Here is an 18,443-nt window from a genome sequence, read left to right on the forward strand (position 1 = left end):
TTCACCGCCTGTGAAGCGACTCCCCTGCAGGTGGGGAGCCGGGGGCTCAAACTGGATCCTTACACCGGTCCTTGTGCTTTGCACCACCTGCGCTTAACCCGCTGCGCTCCGGCCCGACTCCCCATGCAGTGGTTTTATATCAGATATCCATAACACAGAAGTGAACAGTGTTCACAATGTTCAGTTTATGTCTGTCTGTCTGACTGTCTCTCATTAAAATAAATAAATACTGGGGCTGGGTGATGGTGCATAAATGTAAGTGAGGACCCAGGTTTAACCCCTGGCTCCCCACCTGCAGGGTGAGAAGGTTCATCGTGGAGCAGGTGTCTCTCCCTCCACCTCCCTATTTCACCTGCTATAAAAAGGAAGACAAAGGGAAAAAAGAAGAGGGAAGGAAGGAAAGAATAATATAAGTAGCCCAGGTGACAGGCCTGATGGCAACACACAAATACATATTAAGAAATACACTCCTGACAATCCAAGGTAAAGATGGCTTCCCATTACCTTGGCAGTCAAGTCTGTGTCATTTCAGATGCATCCAACTGAAGGAGGTTTTCTATGTCTCAATGTTTGACAAGACACGGAGGTACAAACACGCATATTTTACTCAAACAAAGGAGGAGATTTAGACATCACACTATGAATTTTTACCAACTGAGCACATAGTGCTAAACCATTGCATTCTCAACCAAGTTCAAACTGAAGAAACAGAAGCTCGCCTCATGTTCCTCCCCTCCCTTCACAACAGCACCAACTCCCCCTCCAGGGGCAAATGGGAGCTTCCTAACAGCACATAGTAGCTTAGCTACCTAACCTGTCAGTCTGTCTATCCACCCACCCTCCTACTGCCTTCTTCCACTCAGCACAGCTTGTGAGAGAGCGCGAGCCCTAAGAAAGCTCTTTCTGGTGGTCCGGGAGGTGGCACAGTGGATAAAGCATTGGATTTTCAATCATGAGGTTCTGGGTTCGATCCCCGGCAGCACATGTACCAGAGTGATGTCTGGTTCTTTCTCTCCTCCTATCTTTCTCATGAATAAATAAATAAATTCTTTAAAAAAAAAAAAAGAAAGAAAGAAAGCTCTTTCTGTTCTCAGATAAGATAGCGCTAAGCTACTAGGAAACAACCACCTCAACACCTGCCTCTTGTCTATGGGGACCAGAGCCTCCGTCCGCCCCTTGGATGACCAGAGGCTTCTACACCTTACCTGCGGAGGTGGCACCTGGGTCCGGAGGCCCCAGCAATGGCCTGCTTCTCCAGTGGGCTGCTGTGACAGGGCAACTCGCCTGCACGGGAGAGAGGGTCTGCCCGACTTGCAGCCCACTCTGCGGCCTCAGCGATGCTTGGCGCGTCCTCCTGAGTGCACGATGAGAGAGCAGCAGGCGTTCAAGGCGGTCGGCGAACCGCGGGGAGGAATGTCTGAGGAGGGTGGGGAGCTGGAGCTACGGGGTGGGGGGCGCCTTCCAGTCGGCCACACGCACCAGCAGATGCCCTGCGAGCCCTGAGCACAGACCAAGCTTCTGTGCGCGCGCGGGGAAGACAGCAGCCAGAGCTCCTGGCCCGTCAGAGCTCAGGGGTGTCAGGGCTGGGATGCGGGGAGCACAAAGGTCGCTGATCATCAGAGGCCACGCACCCACGGCCACCGAGGGGCAGTTTCAGCTGCGGCACTTCACAGCCCCGCGTGCTCGAGCAAGTCGAGGTAAAGCTACAGAAATCAGGAGCCAGAGCAAGCGCTGCGTCACGCCACAGCACACAGCCCGGCTGCCTTTGCCTTGGGCATCTCGCAAATAACAAGCCCCGGGCTCTGGAGACAGCCTGTCTTGAATCCCGACTCGGCACCACTCTGCTGGGCCGCCAGGCCTGGGAAAGATGGCTCAGGCCTCGCTGCCTCAACCTCCTCCACCCTAACGTGGACAGAAGGCTTCTCTCTCCCGAGCGCTGCCAGGAGGCCATCAAAGTGCTTCAGGACTTCCTGGCACGAGCGTCGCCCCCATAAACTGCTGCTATATCCCAACTGCACATGGAACGTACCTGCAAATCAAAACTAAAAGGAAGTTGCAACGTGCTAAGATTAATTATCAGCTGCTGTGGACTTTGAAGGGTCATTATTTTTATTTTGATTTTGCTTTCTCATCCTCCAAAAAAAAAAAAAAAAAGAAAGCGTGTACCTCAGTTTCAGCAGAGAACACGTTTTAAAACATGACTGCTAGCCTCTTTCAGCTCTCTCATGATTACTTATTACCTTACACGAACACTAGCCCACAAGCATCCCAGTGAAAATTCCCAGTAATGCTTTGCTTCCAGCAGAAAAACAAACAAACAAACAAAAAACCCCCACGTTTCCACTGTCACCTCAGTGTTCTGGAACAACGAGTGAAGGAAAGGCTTAAGCCCTGGGCAGACCCAAGAGTCAACCAACGCTGAGTCATCTCTGTAATAATCCGAGCCTGCAGCCCAGGCTCCCGGCAGGCTCACCTCACTCACCATCGGGATGCAGATGCGGCTCAGTCAGCAGCGGTGCTGCTGAACACACCGCACGGAGTAAGGCACAGGGGGATGGCATTCCACAGCTGCTGAGCAGGGCGAGCCCAGGGGCAGGGATGCCAGCATCGGGCACACTATACAAGCCAGCATCCTCGCCGGCACCAAGTGGGGCTCCTGGGCACGCCTGGAGGATGGAGGGGACAGAAGTGCCCTGGGGTTCAGAGTGGCCAGAAGAAGCGGGGCTTAAAGAAGTCAGAACAAGAGGACAGAGCCGCCTGTTGAGCTTTGGGCTCAAGCTCAGAGAAACGTTGCCTGAGTGGCCGGGGAGGGGGTCCAGGGGCGCCTGACTCTGAAGCACGAGGTCCTGAGTCCGATCCCATAGACGTGATGCTCTGGTTTCTGGTTTTCTCTCTCTCACAAATCATGATAAATATTAAGAAGGAGGAAAAAAATTGGTGCTGCTTGAATGCAGTCCTGGTCAGAATGTGCCAGGCTGGCACAGCAATGTCAGAAATGCTGGCGGCTTAACAGAAACAATCTGCTCAAATGGCGCATGGCGGCCAGGGGAAATAGCACGGCGGGCCAAGTGCAGTTCCTGGTGGGCCCAGCAGCACATCTCCTGCAGTGGCGCTCTGGAGTGGTGCTCTCCTTCTCGAGAGATAAATAAATCTTGGGGGGGAGGGGTGACACCCAGCAGGACACACACCTTACCATGTGTGAGGACCCTGGTTCACAGCTCTGATCCCCACCTGCAGGGTCGGGAAGCTTCAGCAGTGGTGAAGCAGGGCTACAGGTATCTTCCTTTCTCTCTACCTCTCCTCTCAGTTTCTGTCCCTATCAAAATGAAATAAATAAATAAATAAATAAACAAACAAAACAAGATCACTGGGAACCAAGCCCCAGAGGTAACCCTGGTGCCAGCAGAATTTAAGAGATAGATAAATAAATCTTTAAAGAATAAATAAAATAGGGCCAGGTGGTGGCACACCTGGCTAAGTGCACATTCAAACCCCTGGTTCCCACTTGCAGGGGGAATGCTTCACAAGTGGGGAAGCAGGGCTGCAGGTGTCTGTGTCTTTCTCCTCTATCTTCCTCTCCCCTCTCAATTTGTCTCTATCCAATAAACAAATAAACAAATATTAAGAATAAAAAATTTTAAAGTAGCTTATCTGGGAGTAGTTATCTGGGAATCAGACTGTGTGACCTCAGCAAAGGTGGCGATCTGATAACTCCCACAGGCCCTGAAGATTTCATGCCAGGAGAGACCTGTGACACCCTGCACGGGCCGTCCGTCTCCTGACCTCCGGGAAGGGACAGGTCAGGGAGTACAATCCTGCCGTATTCTCAGGAGGAAAGATGGGACGTGAGTGACTTCCTTAATTATCAAAATAGTCACTTCCTTAATTATCAAAAACTTGCGGTGGACCCTCCTCTTGTCACTATTTTGCAAGTGAGGAAGAAAGCTATGCCCAGGGAAGTCAGGGAAGGTGACAGGGGCACACAGCCAGTCAAGGCAGAGCGAGAAGTGACATCTCCGACATCTCCAGCCCCTGCCTCCCTAACAGCTGAGTGTATCTGTCATGGATCGAGCCCTGTGCGGAGGAGTCTTTACTGCGGTGTTTTTCATATAGCTACACATGCCTATTTTACGAGAAAAGCATGGCCCGTGGCCAATATAAAGGTGTCTTGAAGCTCATGGATACTGGCTTAGCTTCACGGATCAATAAGGATACGTGAAATGTGCAAGACTTTACACAGGGCCCAGGAGATAGCTAACATGTAAGAGCATAGGGAGTGCTTACCAGAGGTTCCAGGTCTAAACCCAGGCACACAATAGGTCAGAGGTGACAAGTCCTCTCGTCAGTCTCTCTCTCTCTCTCTCTCTCTCAAAACTAAGTGAATCTAGAAAAAAAGAAAAAAAAGACTATGCCAGATAAGTAGAGGCTCTGCTACCAATCCTGTGACAAAGCTTCTGTAATGCCCTCTACATGATCTAACATTTATGTGTATGTATAGATATGTACACACACACACACACACACACACACACACACACACACACACACACATCTAATTTTACTAGCTAGGCCGGAGAGAAATTGAGGTGGAGAGGAAAGAAACAGACACCTGCAGCCCTGCTTCAATGCATGTAAAGCATTTCCCTTGCAGGTGGGGATCGGGGGCTTGAACCCAGGTCCCTGTGCTTGGTGATATGTATGCTAAGTGGGTTTGTGTGGACACTACCGCTCTGACTTATACTGCTGTCAGAGAAGTTTCTTCAGCCCAAACCTGAAGCCACCGTTCCTGTAAGCCGCCTTTGATGTTACTGTCTCAAGCCCAGGCGATCGCAGGTGTAGGGACCACCATAAACTTGCACTTTTTCATCAGCACTTCAGATCATCAACAGGGCCAGGAGAGAGCTCACCTGCCAAGCCCCATGCCTGACCATGCTCCCAGCCCCGACTGAGCCCTGGCAGTGCAGGTGCACTAAGCATCTGAGGAGCTCTATAGATGGTGGTCAGTCGTATCTAACCTGCCTGCTCCCTGCCTACCTATTACAGTTTCTCTTTCTAGCTCTTTCTCTCTCTCTCTCTCTCTCTCTCTCTGTGTGTGTGTGTGTGTGTGTGTGTGTGTGTGTGTATGCACTCAGCACAGGAGCAGTGGAATCATGCAAGAGCAAGGCCCTGGTACCAGAAAAAAAAAAAAGTGTGTACATGTGAGTATGCATGTGTGTATGATGTGTGTATGTGTATAGTCAGACAAAATAACTTTGAGGATAAAAGAAATATTGGAGGGCCAGGCAATAAAGCACCCAGTTATACACACAGATTACCAAGTGCAAGGACTTTGGTTCAAGCCCCCACTCCCCACCTCTCACGGGGGACACAGCGAGAGAAGGGCTGGGCCAGCATGGCCCGACAGGGGGAACCGTCACATCCTCGGCCAAAGACCTGGAGCTCTGCATCCTCTTCCTGCTTGGAACAGACATGATACACACATCCCTCTTCCAGTTTGACACGTGGTGGTCACCGGACACACACACTTGTGAAAAGCCCAGCTGAAATAGGACTTTGGTGGTGGGTGTACATGTGTATATAAAGGTGTGGAAATATATTCCTAAAGTCTTGCAATATTGCCGTACAGCGTTAAATCATTAAGGGGAGGGAGTTGGGCTGTAACGCAGCGGGTTAAGCGCAGGTGGCGCAAAGCACAAGGACCGGCATAAGGATCCCGGTTCGAACCCCAGCTCCCCACCTGCAGGGGAGTTGCTTCACAGGTGGTGAAGCAGGTCTACAGGTGTCTGTCTTTCTCTCCTCCTCTCTGTCTTCCCCTCCTCTCTCCATTTCTCTCTGTCCTATCCAACAATGACAACAACAATAATAACTACAACAATAAAACAACAAGGGCAACAAAAGGGAATAAATAAATAAAATAAATATTAAAAAAAAGAAATTAAAAAAAATCATTAAGGGGAAAAAATATCTCCAATTGGTCAGAGAATACTAGATTGTAGTACTCAGTACTTGGTTTTCTGGCTAGTTAAGATGCCACACTGGAAAAAAGAAATCACTGCAAATGCTTGACAAGCATCAAGCATCTGTGTCAAGTTGTAACTACTGCACTCATGTGGTTCTGTAGACAGCAGGTCCAGTGACTGTTATTTCAGAAGAAAGCCACTTTCCCCTACTACTAACTAGAGATGAAAATTCTTAAAAGATCTGCATATAGTAGCCAAAAAAAATTGTTAAAGGGTCTTAATGGAATGTTCTAATTTCTTTACACAGTAACATTTCCTGCAGTAGTGCAAGTTGGATAAGAGGACGTTCTGAACTCTAAAAAGGTCCACAATTGACTGAACGGGAACTGCGTCACTAGTTTTACCCAAAAGATTTTATTTCCTTAATCTCTCCCTTTGTTAGTGTGATTGCCAAAAGCAATTTTGTAGCATCAAGTCTTTCTGTTTGTTTGTTTTACTGCAGGTTAAAGGAATCTCACTAGTCTAAACAGGGATTATTTGAAACAGGGGCTAGGAGACAAGTACCTTTCAGAGTCCACTTCTTTATCCACAGACACTACATATTAACAGTGTGAAGGAGATAGGCAAAGTGTTCAAGGTTCTCAAAAACAAATGCTTCAAGCATTTTCAAGCAATTATAAACACTTCTGATACTGTAATTAGAAATAATTATCTTCTTAGTAAGCCACCACTATGCAACAGAGGTGACCTACTTTGAGCTGACATGCACTGCAAAACAATCACTTCTTCCATATCTCACATTTTCAATTAATCCAAAGGAATCCCTTCAGAGAGCCGCCTGACTCTGTACCGGTGGACCAGGTACTCTGTAACAGACACTGAAGGGGAGGCCTGATGAGAGGCAGAGGGTACAGGCTATGGGGACGTACAGTGCTAACAATAAGCATAAGGAGGCTCTCTCTTGGCTGAGGAAGGATCTCTGGGGATCCATGTACCCAAGACAAACAAAGCCAGGTGGGAAAAGACAAGGGGGCCTCACGCCTGCCCTGTCAGCTGTGCGGCCTCTCTAGACAAGAACCCACAGTTCCTCCTCAAGGGGAGAAGTGGGGTGGAGAGTTTTTGAAAGGAGAAGCAGGAAGCCCCACTTTTAGGATCACACACAGAACAAACGTCACCGAGGCTTCCAGTTCCTGCGGTCAGGAGACATCAGGTGGGGCAGGTGGGGAGGCCCTGGACACTGACAGCTAACAGTTCTAGGGAGGAGGCGGCTGGTGGCTTGGAATGTCCCCTCCCCTGTTTGCTGCTCCCCGTGGTTTCTGGCACAGGGTGTCAGGAAAGCCTTCCCAGGGAAGGGCTATGAGCACCATGTTCCACTGAGGCAGAAAGAACCGCTCCCAGGAGTGGGAGGCATAGATGCCACCTGGGTACCCTGGCTCCTCGGCCAGTGAGCAGGAAACAATGGTGGCCAGCCCTGGAAGCTGGCCTCAGATGGAAGCTATGGCTCCTTCTCCCGTGTGTGACCCAGCCTTCTGCCTTTCCCGCTTATTTGCCACCTGCTTTGACCCCAGACCCAAAGGACAGGGTTTCCTGGGAAGGCTGAGTATAATCAGGGAGTCATCTAAATTCCCGAGTAACAGCCCCAAGTCCAGTACTGTCCTCCTGGGCCTTCCAGCACTCCCACGCCCAACTCTGTGCTTGGAGCATCCTCTCAGACGCGCAATGACGACAAGGACAGATTCAGGAAGAAGCAGAGACCTGCCATGGAAGTGTAGCTTCCAGAGCTGGAAGAGTCCTTCAACATCTCACTTGGTCAAATCCTTGCTTCTGAAAGAACCAGCTAGACTATGAACCCAACTCACTTCCCTTTTCAACCCATGCTTGTTTCACTGCACAAAAAGAAATCTGTCGTCTAGAGTATCTCTTCTTGGATAGATACAGAAAGCGAGCACAACTGTGACAGTGACAGGGTTGTCTGTCAAGTAACAGCAGTTATGACGCTTTCTCTCTTTTGCTGAGGATGCTACAAGTTCAGAATCAAAGTGAAAAGTAACGGTTGGACCTGGTGATAGGTCTTTTTGTCCCCGACTCCCTCTTAAAAAAAACACTTTTGCATACCACTAGTACTATTTCTTATGCACCTAATTCAACACTGCCTGCCTCTCAGTGGGAGAAGGGAGGCGTTCCTTAGTCTACAGGTGTCACATATGTCCCCTCCTGGAAAGCCATTCTCCCTCCCACATGTCACAGGAGGGATGTGGCCAAACCTGGCCAGCTCATAAACTGGGCACAGTTCCTGCTATCCTACTACCTCCCATCCCGGGGAACGGGGAACGCAGAGAGTCTCACCATCATCACAACAGACTCGTATCCCTTGAAAAGTTACTATCTAAGCCTGATCCAGGAGCAACATTGATACTCAGCCTCCAGAGTGCACTCCCATGGCAAGCCTGACCTTCATGACTAAGTTATCCTCTGAAGGTCAGGGTGAAATTTGGTTTGGCGCGATAACAAAATCTGGAAGGGAAAACATATGGACTGGATCACTGGTAATACACAGTTTTGCTGTAAGTGGATTAGACTAGCTATGAGATGGAAATGACAATTTTGAGGGAGGAAAAAACTGATCTATATTAATCTCTTTTCTTTTTAAATGTTGAGGCTATTTTCTCTGGGCAGTTATTTATCTTCTAGTCTATGTCAGCAGCACGCTACCAAACAGCAATTGAAGGTGCAAGGTTCCTTTCAGTCCTGCCGAAATCTACAGCACTGCATTCGGAGAAAAAAATTATTGTCATGTCTATAAAAAGTGCACTCCACCAACATTTTAATTTTTTCTTTGAATAGGTGGAAAACCATCTCATTTTCAAGTTGTGTTAGGGGGCGGGGGAGATAGCATAACGGTTATGCAAACAGACTCTCATGCCTGAGGTTCCAAAGTCCCAGGTTCCATCCCCCGCACAACCATAAGCCCAGAGCTGAGCGGTGCTCTGGTGTTTCTCTGTGTGTGTGTGTCTTTCTCCTTGCATCTCTAAATAAATAAATAAATAAAATATCAAGTTGTGTTAGGACTTAAAATGAGGCCAGTCAAATATAAACATTCTTACTTCCTGGGAGTCAGGGTGTAGCACAGTGCATTAAGTGCACATGGTGCAAAGCACAAGAACCAGTGTAAGGATCCCGGTTTGAGCCCCCGGCTTCCCACCTGCAGGGGGGGTCGCTTCACAGGTGATGAAGCAGGTCTGCAGGTGTCTGTCTTTCTCTTCCCCTCTCTGTCTTCCCTTCCTCTCTCCATTTCTCTGTCCTATGCAACAACAACAGCAATGGCAACAACAATAACAATAACAACAACAACAAGGGCAACAAAAGGGGAAATAAAATGGCCTCCAGGAGCAGTGGATTCATAGTGCAGGCACCGAGCCCCAGCAATAACCCTGGAGGCAAAAAAAAAAATCCTTACTTCCTTAGGTCAAGTAACATAATCTTCCTGAAAGATAGATTGAAACAGGTCTTATCACTTCTGGAAGCTTTTATAGTTTCTGAGAAAGAGAAAAAAAAAAGGCAAAAATCTTTAGCAAAGAATGAAAACTCTTGCTTAGCCCAGTGCCAACAGACTCATCTGTCATGCACTGGGCACCTGTAATGACACTGGGCACCTGTAAGGCCCGGGGCACCTGTAATGACACTGGGCACCCGTAATGACACGGGGCACCTGTAATGACACTGTGCACCTGTAATGACACAGGGCACCTGCAATGACACTGCGCACCTGTAATGACACTGGGCACCTGTAAGGCCCAAGGCACCTGCAATGACACTGCGCACCTGTAATGACACTGGGCACCTGTAATGACACGGGGCACCTGTAAGGCCCGAGGCACCTGTAATGACACTGGGCACCTGTAAGGCCCGGGGCACCTGTAATGACACTGCGCACCTGTAATGACACTGGGCACCTGTAATGACACGGGGCACCTGTAAGGCCCGAGGCACCTGTAATGACACTGGGCACCTGTAAGGCCCGGGGCACCTGCAATGACACTGCGCACCTGTAATGACACTGGGCACCTGTAATGACACTGGGCACCTGTAAGGCCCGGGGCACCTGCAATGACACTGCGCACCTGTAATGACACTGGGCACCTGTAATGACACGGGGCACCTGTAAGGCCCGAGGCACCTGCAATGACACTGCGCACCTGTAATGACACTGGGCACCTGTAAGGCCCGAGGCACCTGCAATGACACTGCGCACCTGTAATGACACTGGGCACCTGTAAGGCCCGAGGCACCTGTAATGACACTGCACACCTGTAAGGCCCGGGACACTACAAAGGGCTGAAGCCTCAAGAACACTCATTTAACCCCCACAGCTCCACAAGCATAAAGCTGCGCTTTACAGACCGCAAGCCGGGAGGCGTGAAGTCGGAGCTCCGGCTAAGGAGACACAGCAGCGCCATTTGTACCAGGGGTGACGCCTTTAGTCTTTCCCATTAGTCCACTAAGACAGCCGCCCACGAGGCTGTGGGCACCTTCCCTCTCCCGTGTCCGGTGCCAGCTGGCTCCTTTCCCTAATCCGGCCTCTCTCATGCCTCCATCCCAATTTCCCTTCCCAGAGTCAATTCGATCATTCTCTTCACGCAGAGCTTCCCCTGCATACAGCTGAAACCGAGTGTTCCCTGGGTGCCCACTGCCCCCAAATTAGCAGTGCTGGGCTGCTGGGTTTGGGGAACAGTGTTTGTGAAATGTGTGTCCCCATTGTCCTGCAGCCTTGAGAGGAAGCTTCTAATGAGCCACCTGGGCCCAGCCTCCCAGCCCTCCCTCCAAAGGACCTTTAGTGTCTGCTGCGTGAACCAGTGGCGAACGCGCAGCCAGCCGGGGCAGTCAGCTGTCCCTCAAGGTTGTGTTGGATTGTTTTCAAGACAGACTGAACTGCGGAATGACTGTGGCTTTGGATTTATGCAAGAGACCAGATATTCATGAAGCTGGCATCTTTCTTTTTTTTTTTAAATATTTATTCCCTTGTTATGCTTGTTTTATTGTTGTAGTTATTATTATCATTGTTATTGATGTCATTGTTGGATAGGACAGAGAGAAATGGAGAGAGGAGGGGAAGACAGAGAGGAGGAGAGAAAGACAGACACCTGCAGACCTGCTTCACCGCCTGTGAAGTGACTCCCCTGCAGGTGGGGAGCCGGGGGCTCGAACCATGACCCTTACGCCGGTCCTTGTACTTTGCGTCACGTGCACTTAACCCGCTGTACTACCGCCCGACACCCGAAGCTGGCATGTTTCAAGACTCTATTGCTCCAAGTAGAACACAGATGATCAGTTAGTGAATGTTAAGTATTCAGATCTGCAACTCAATGAAGTGCCAGTGAGCTCTACTCCCCCCAGTGGCCTTCTAACATGCCCATGTTTTGGAGCCTGACCCATTCTCTGTGATGTTATGATGAAGCAGTCTTGTACCGTATCCAGTGGAGACTTTTCAAATAATTTCTCTAACCCAACAGCAAGATTGTCAACTGCAGTTCTTTGTCCCATAGGAAGTCATAATGCATCAGAGCAAATCCTCTCAAATCTAAGAAGCAGTTACTTGTTTAAAGGGTAAAAGAGGATTGTGAGGAGGGAGGTCCAAGAAGAGGTAGGATCTTAAGTGTTCAAGTCACTTTAAGAAAAAAAATGAAAGAAAGAGGGAGTCGGGCGGTAGCGCAGCAGGTTAAGTGCACGTGGCGCAAAGCGCAAGGACTGGCTTAAGGATCCCAGTTCGAGCTCTGGCTCCCCACCTGCAGGGGAGTCGCTTCACAGGCGGTGAAGCAGGTCTGCAGGTGTCTTATCTTTCTCTCCTCCTCTCTGTCTTCCCCTCCTCTCTCCATGTCTCTCTGTCCAATCTAATAATGATGGCATCAATAACAACAACAACAGTAAAAAAAAAACAAAAAAAACACCAAGGGCAACAAAAGGGAAAATAAATAAATAAAATATAAAAACATTTTAAAAAATACAAGAAAAAAAGCGATCAGTTTTCTAAGGACTTGTTAAGCCTCATATAGTTTTTTAAATGCTGTGCATACATTTTTTTTCTCTTTTCAAGAATCTGGGACTAGTTAGCCCCATTTAACAGAGGGGAAAAATGACTTGTCTGACATTATAAATCTAGTAACAGCAGAGCTGGGCTTCCAGTGCAGGTCCAGCTGTCCCCATGGCCTGGACTCTAGTAACACCGCTACTTTCTACTGGGAGTTTGCTGTATAAGACACCAAAAAGAAGGAAGGAAGAAAGGAAGATGTGTCTTATAGACCCCGAAGGCCAACTGACATCATTGTGTTACTACGAGACTATAAGATGAAGATATGTATGGTGAAGATGCCAGAATAACAAATGCTAACAGATGGCTTTAGACAGTTTGGTGTTACAAGGCAATTATGGGAGGTTTTTTTTTTTTTTTTTTTTTTCCTAATTTGACTTTAGTAAGAAAGAGAACAAGCAACTGAAATCCCAAGATATCTCATATAATAAAAAATGTAGGTTGCTCCTGTTTTAACCACTAATGATTCTCTGCCCACTGAAACATGCTAGCCGGTGCACAAACTCCCTCTTCTGGCTAAAACTCTGGATGCTAGAATCACTACTGAGACACTACCTACAGAGTCACTACCTGCAGACAGTAGGCATCAGGCCTGTCCCTGGGCCCCAGCAGCACAGCAGAAACAGAGGTTTATATTTCAGGTAGAAATCAGCCCTCTAGAAACCAACTGTTTGGTAATCTGAGGGAAAGAGAACTACAGTGAGATAGACTGGAAGGAGGATTGCAATTTTTAAGATAAAAATGCTATCATGGGGCTGGGAGATGGTTACCATGTTATCAAGCCCAGGGATCTGGGTTTGAGCCCCGAGTCCTCCCCTGCAGGGGAGCCTCACAAGCAGTGAAACAGTGCTCAAGGTCTCTTGTGCACAGTCCTGGGCTCCAGCCTTCACTCCCTCTTTCTCTATTTCCCCCTCCCCTCTCAGTTTCTCTCTGTCCTATCCAATAAAATGAAAGAAAGAGAGGGAGAAAGAAAGGAGATGACAGAGGGAAGGGAGGGAGGGAAAAAACATGAGAAAAAAAAAAAGGCAGCCAGGAGCTGTGGGTTCATCATGCCGGCACCAAGCCTCAGAGATAACTAGTGGCAATAAAACAGAAAGTCAGGCATTAAAGTTCTATGTTACTATTATCAGTAAAAGCAAGGACTTTAGATAAGCAAAAGCTGATGTGTAACATTTCCTATCTCCAAGTCCTTTAAGCAAAACGAGAAACATTTGAGGGGATGGGTGGTAGCACACCTTGGACAGTGCGCAAAGGACCTGGGTTCAAGCCCCTGTTCCTTACCTGCAGGGGAGGGGAGAAGCTTCACAAGCGGTGAAGCATTGCTGCAGGTCTCTCTCTCTGTTTCCCTCCCCCTCTCAATTTCTCTCTGTCCTACCCGATAAAAGAAAAAGAAAAAATGTATTAGAAATACTTAGCTAATAACTGCAGCTTGCAGCTTCCTCTGAAAAGCCTCTTCAGTTCTTGAGGGCACTGTGTAATGGAAGCTTTTGCATTTATGTGTGGGGCAGTTGGACTGGTCCCCGGCTAATCCCATGATTTCATCGATTGTTCATTGCTGAACTTCACCCCCACTCTTTCTCCTTTGTCCTTTCTTCAGACCTACATCCAATTATCTCTTTGTCCTGTAACTTCCTGGCTCACTGGAATCCAGGTCCTCACATTCCGTGTCACCTCTACACAGGACAAGGGAGTGACCAGGTCACAGTGCTTAACACATTACTCTTCAGTCCTGCCCATGGAAAGTCACTACAGTAGTCTACATGCTCACTTTCATCACATTAAATCACTGCACAAGACAAAACTTCTTCCTTTAATAAAAGAATCAGGTTCCTTGGGGCCGCATGGTGGCGCACCTGGTTGAGCACACACATAACAGTTGACTGGCTACGGAAGAAGGGCAAACGCTAGAAGAAGGAGACAGTGCGTATGGACCCGGGTTTGAGCCCCTGGTCCCTACCTGCTGGGAGGAAGCTTTGTGAGTGGTGAAGCAGGGCTGCAGTTCTCTCTCTTTCCCCTCTCTCAATTTCTAGCTTTTTCTAGCTAATAAATAAAAAAATAAAGATAATAAATTTAAAAGAAGAATCAGGTTCCTCTTCCTGCTAGTACTTAATCCCTGAGTAAATTTTTCCAGTTCTGAGTTTTCACTGTCTTTCTCCTTCTTTCCACCACCCACCAAACAGATCTCAGCATGTAATACACTGAGCACATTTCTATACTTCAAAAAAGAAAGCGATTTCAATACTTACATATTCCTCTCTGAGCTAACCATTCCAAGACCTCTGTCTTATCCCATTCAAGTTTTTTTTTTCCCCCTCCATGAGGTCTTCCCAAAGAATTCCTGCCCACATTTCCATTTCCTCTCCTTGATCCATTCTAAATCTTAATTCTGTTGTTGAGTGGGACCCTGTTTATTGTCCTTGTTAGACTTTTAGGCTAATGACAGTATTTACTTTTTTTTTTAGATGCCATGTAATAATACTCAACACAGAATTAACACGACCACTGAGCAGCAGACATTTACTGATGTAGCCAACTTCTTCATAAAAAGCAGCATACGGGAGTCCGGCAGTTACGCCCTTACTCATCTCACCTGTAATCCCTTTGCTCTGAATCATTTTTACCTTAGCAGGAAGGTATAAGACTAAGGACTAGCTTTTCACTTATAGAAATCTCAGAATCTGAATTTACCCTAATATTTTTCCATCCTAACAATCATCTTGGTTTTCACCAAGGCTTTAAAAGGACTACGCTTGGGAAATGCAAAAATTCAAGACAATTGCACTGAAACTCTCATAATAGACATAGACACTGTTAAACTTCCCCCTTCCTGTCCCTTTAGGACTTGGTTCTAATAAGAGTACGTTCCATAAACAGAGTCAGTAACGTCTCAATTGACACTAAGAAAGAAATACAGGTGAGTAAAGGAAATCTCCAGATAGTTGGCATTTTGTAGGGTCAACATGCTATAAGCCAATCTGACAACAGAAGTATAGGTTTCCTTTGTTTATTTGTTTGTTTTGATCAGAGTACTGCTCAACTCTGGCTTATGGTGGGGTGGGGAACTGAACCAGGGACTTCAGAGCCTTAGGCACAAGAGTCTCTGTGCACAACCATTATGCTATCTATCCCTGCCCCAGATTTGTAAGTTTCTAAATTCCCGTGAGTGCTTTCCTGTTGACTAGGGTCATTCATATATTTAAATTTGAATAGTGACAGAGTACTGAGACCTGGAAAAGAAACCTGAACTAGACTGACAAGGGAGGCCTGAGCCCTGGTCAGTGCTCTAGGATTAATTCCGTCATCTGAGAAAGCAGACGGCTGACCCTGCCACAATTTTTTCCTGCCGCCAAGGTTATCACCTGCACCACAAATCCAGCCACTTTTTTCTTCTTCCTCTCCATTCCTCCTTTCCTTTCCTCCCCTCCTTCCTTCTTTCTTTTTGATATAGGCAGAAAGAAATTGAAAGGAAAGAGGGAGATAGGTAGAAAGAAAGACAACTAGGGCTAGGAAGATAGAATATGGTTTTGACTTTCATGCCTGAGGCTCTGAGGTCCCAGGTTCAATCCCCAGCACACCACCATCACAAAAACCAGTGTTGTTTAGAGCTCTGAATTCTCTCTGTATCAAAATTACAGCACTGCTGCATGGCTTATGAAGCTCCTCCCCCCATGCAGGTGGGGGCTGGGAACCTGAACTTGGACCCTTGCACATGGTAACATGGACTCTCTTCTGGGTGTGCCAGTTCTTGGCCCCAAGCCTGCAACTTCTTTTTTTTTTAAATATTTATTTATTTATTCCCTTTTTGTTGCCCTTGTTTTACTGTTGCAATTATTATTGTTGTCTGTTTTCGTTGTTGGACAGGACAGAGAAATGGAGAGAGGAGGGGAAGACAGAGAAGGGGAGAGAAAGACAGACACCTGCAGACCTGTTTCACCGCCTGTGAAGGGACTCCCCTGCAGGTGGGGAGCCGGGGGCTTGAACCTTACGCTGGTCCCTGCACTTTGCGCCATGTGCATTTAACCCGCTGTGCGACTGCCTGACTCCCCAAACCTGCAACTTCTAAGGCCTTTGTGTCTCATCTGCTTGCCGGTGCACCTGCTGCTCAATGCAGGGGTGCAGACACAGAAGACCGCTGCTCAGGAGCAGGGGAGGGACAATGGCTTGCCAGAAGGTGGCGCTCGAGAGCACAAGGCTGCTGGCAACCTCCAGGTGGAGGTGGGAGTTAAAGCAAGCACCAGAGCTAAGAATCACCCAGCAGTACATTTTTTTTTAAATATTTATTTTATTTATTCCCTTTTGTTGCCCTTGCTGTTTTTTTGTTGTTGTTGTTATTATTGTTGTTGTTGTTGTTGGCTAGGACAGAGAGAAATGGAGAGAGGAGGGGAAGACAGAGAAGAGGAGAGAAAGATAGACACCTGCAGACCTGCTTCACCGCCTGTGAAGACTCCCCTGCAGGTGGGGAGCCGGGGCTCGAACCGGGATCCTTATGCCGGTCCTTGTGCTTCGCGCCACCTGCAGTACATTTAAGCAGGCACCTGCTCGCAACTTATTTCTCAAAAGGGTGAAATGCAAAAACCAAACTTAGGCCATGAAAAATAGGGACACTGTGAACATCAATACCAGCACATTTCCAGGACCGACAGCATTACAAGTGTGTCGAGACCGCGGTATTCAACTCTAGCGCTAGCGAGACAGGACTTCAACTTCATGAGCATGCCAATTCACGCCGCGTTCTGCCGATTCTAGCACGAAACGCTTCTGAAACTTTCATGACACTCTCGAAAAAATAATCGTTTTTTTAGCACCAGAAAACCAATGCACAAAACACAGAAAGGGTGGAAACTTGTGCGGAATACTGATACGGCACTAATATCTAAGTGATTTAGAGGCAAAAATATTTAATAATAAATCCTGCAAAATGCAGCAAGATATTCTAAATGCCATACCAATGCAGAATACAAAGGCTCTGGTTCATTACATAACAGTTATTTAGGAAGCTAATGTCTCTCCAAGAGGCTGGATTTAACTAAAAGCACACAAAGTCCAATTAGGGCTTACTCACTTCTTAGACCAAATTGTTTTTATGACGGTGACTGGAACTGATTAATGCAGGCTCCAAACAAGGCCCGTGAAGCACAGTCTCCACTGCAGGATGTTTGGGGGCATCTATCTGCTAGCTAGCTGGGGACTGAAAGCAGCACATTCAGGAGGATGAACATGACCAATCAGGCCCTCGGAGTTCACCGGTCGACCACACAGTCACAGAAAATCCCAGTAAGTACTACAGGGGATGGGGGGGGGGGGGGGGCAGGGAGCCAGAAGGCTTCAGAGAAGAGGTCTCAAAGGGAATATTCCATTTTCCCTAACAAAATTTTAGGATGCTCCAAACTCAGCCCAGAGAATCTAATAATGAGTACAGAGACAAACAGTTGAGTACATCAGAGATGAAAAGCTTCTTCGGTTCCGCCTGAGTCATTCTCAATTAGGGGATGAGGAGGGGCCAGGAGACAAGCTCACTCAGTAGAACTTATACTTAACTGTGGCTGAGGACTCGGGTTCAAGGCCCTGGCTCACCACACAGGAGGACCTGCATAGACGGAGCTTCATGAGAAGTGGACAGTACTGCGGTGTCTCTCCTCAGCTGTCTGGGGGCGAGAGAGAGAGGGAGAAGGAGAGGGACAGGGAGAGAAAAAGGAGGAGGAGGAAGAGCCTGCTGGAAGGGGGCTGTAGAAGCATGCAGGCACAAAATCTCAGCAGAAACCCTGGTGGCAAAACAAATCGGACTGAACGAAAGGGCAACGAACAGAAGGGCAAGCACTTCTCAAAGGAAGCACAGAACTCTGAGGACTCCACAAACTGGCCAACTCTGCAAGCCAGGCTAGCTTTGATATGTTCATTGCTGGGGGGGGGGGGCCTGTGGCCAGGAGACAGTCACCCAGCAGGGCACACCTTTATCTGTTCATTGCTGGGGGGGGGGGGGGTTGTGGCCAGGAGACAGTCACCCAGCAGGGCACACCTTTATCTGTTCATTGCTGGGGGGGGGGGGCTGTGGCCAGGAGACAGTCACCTAGCAGGGCACACCTTTATCTGTTCATTGCTGGGGGGGGGGGGCTGCGGCCAGGAGACAGTCACCCAGCAGGGCACACCTTTATCTGTTCATTGCTGGGGGGGGGGGGGGCTGCGGCCAGGAGACAGTCACCCAGCAGGGCACACCTTTATCTGTTCATTGCTGGGGGGGGGGGGGCTGCGGCCAGGAGACAGTCACCCAGCAGGGCACACCTTTATCTGTTCATTGCTGGGGGGGGGGGGGTTGTGGCCAGGAGACAGTCACCCAGCAGGGCACACCTTTATCTGTTCATTGCTGGGGGGGGGGGGGCTGTGGCCAGGAGACAGTCACC

At 48.3% G+C, this 18,443-nt stretch overlaps 1 protein-coding gene across 6 annotated transcripts in view; it reads right to left on the bottom strand.

Annotated features, from left to right (window-relative positions):
- Positions 1–18,443, bottom strand: part of TMCC3 (transmembrane and coiled-coil domain family 3) — a 306,581-nt gene that overhangs the window by 19,198 nt on the left and 268,940 nt on the right. The gene's annotated exons all lie outside the window — the stretch shown is intronic.

This window comes from Erinaceus europaeus, chromosome 7, assembly GCF_950295315.1.
Source record: "Erinaceus europaeus chromosome 7, mEriEur2.1, whole genome shotgun sequence".
NCBI lineage: Eukaryota > Metazoa > Chordata > Mammalia > Eulipotyphla > Erinaceidae > Erinaceus > Erinaceus europaeus.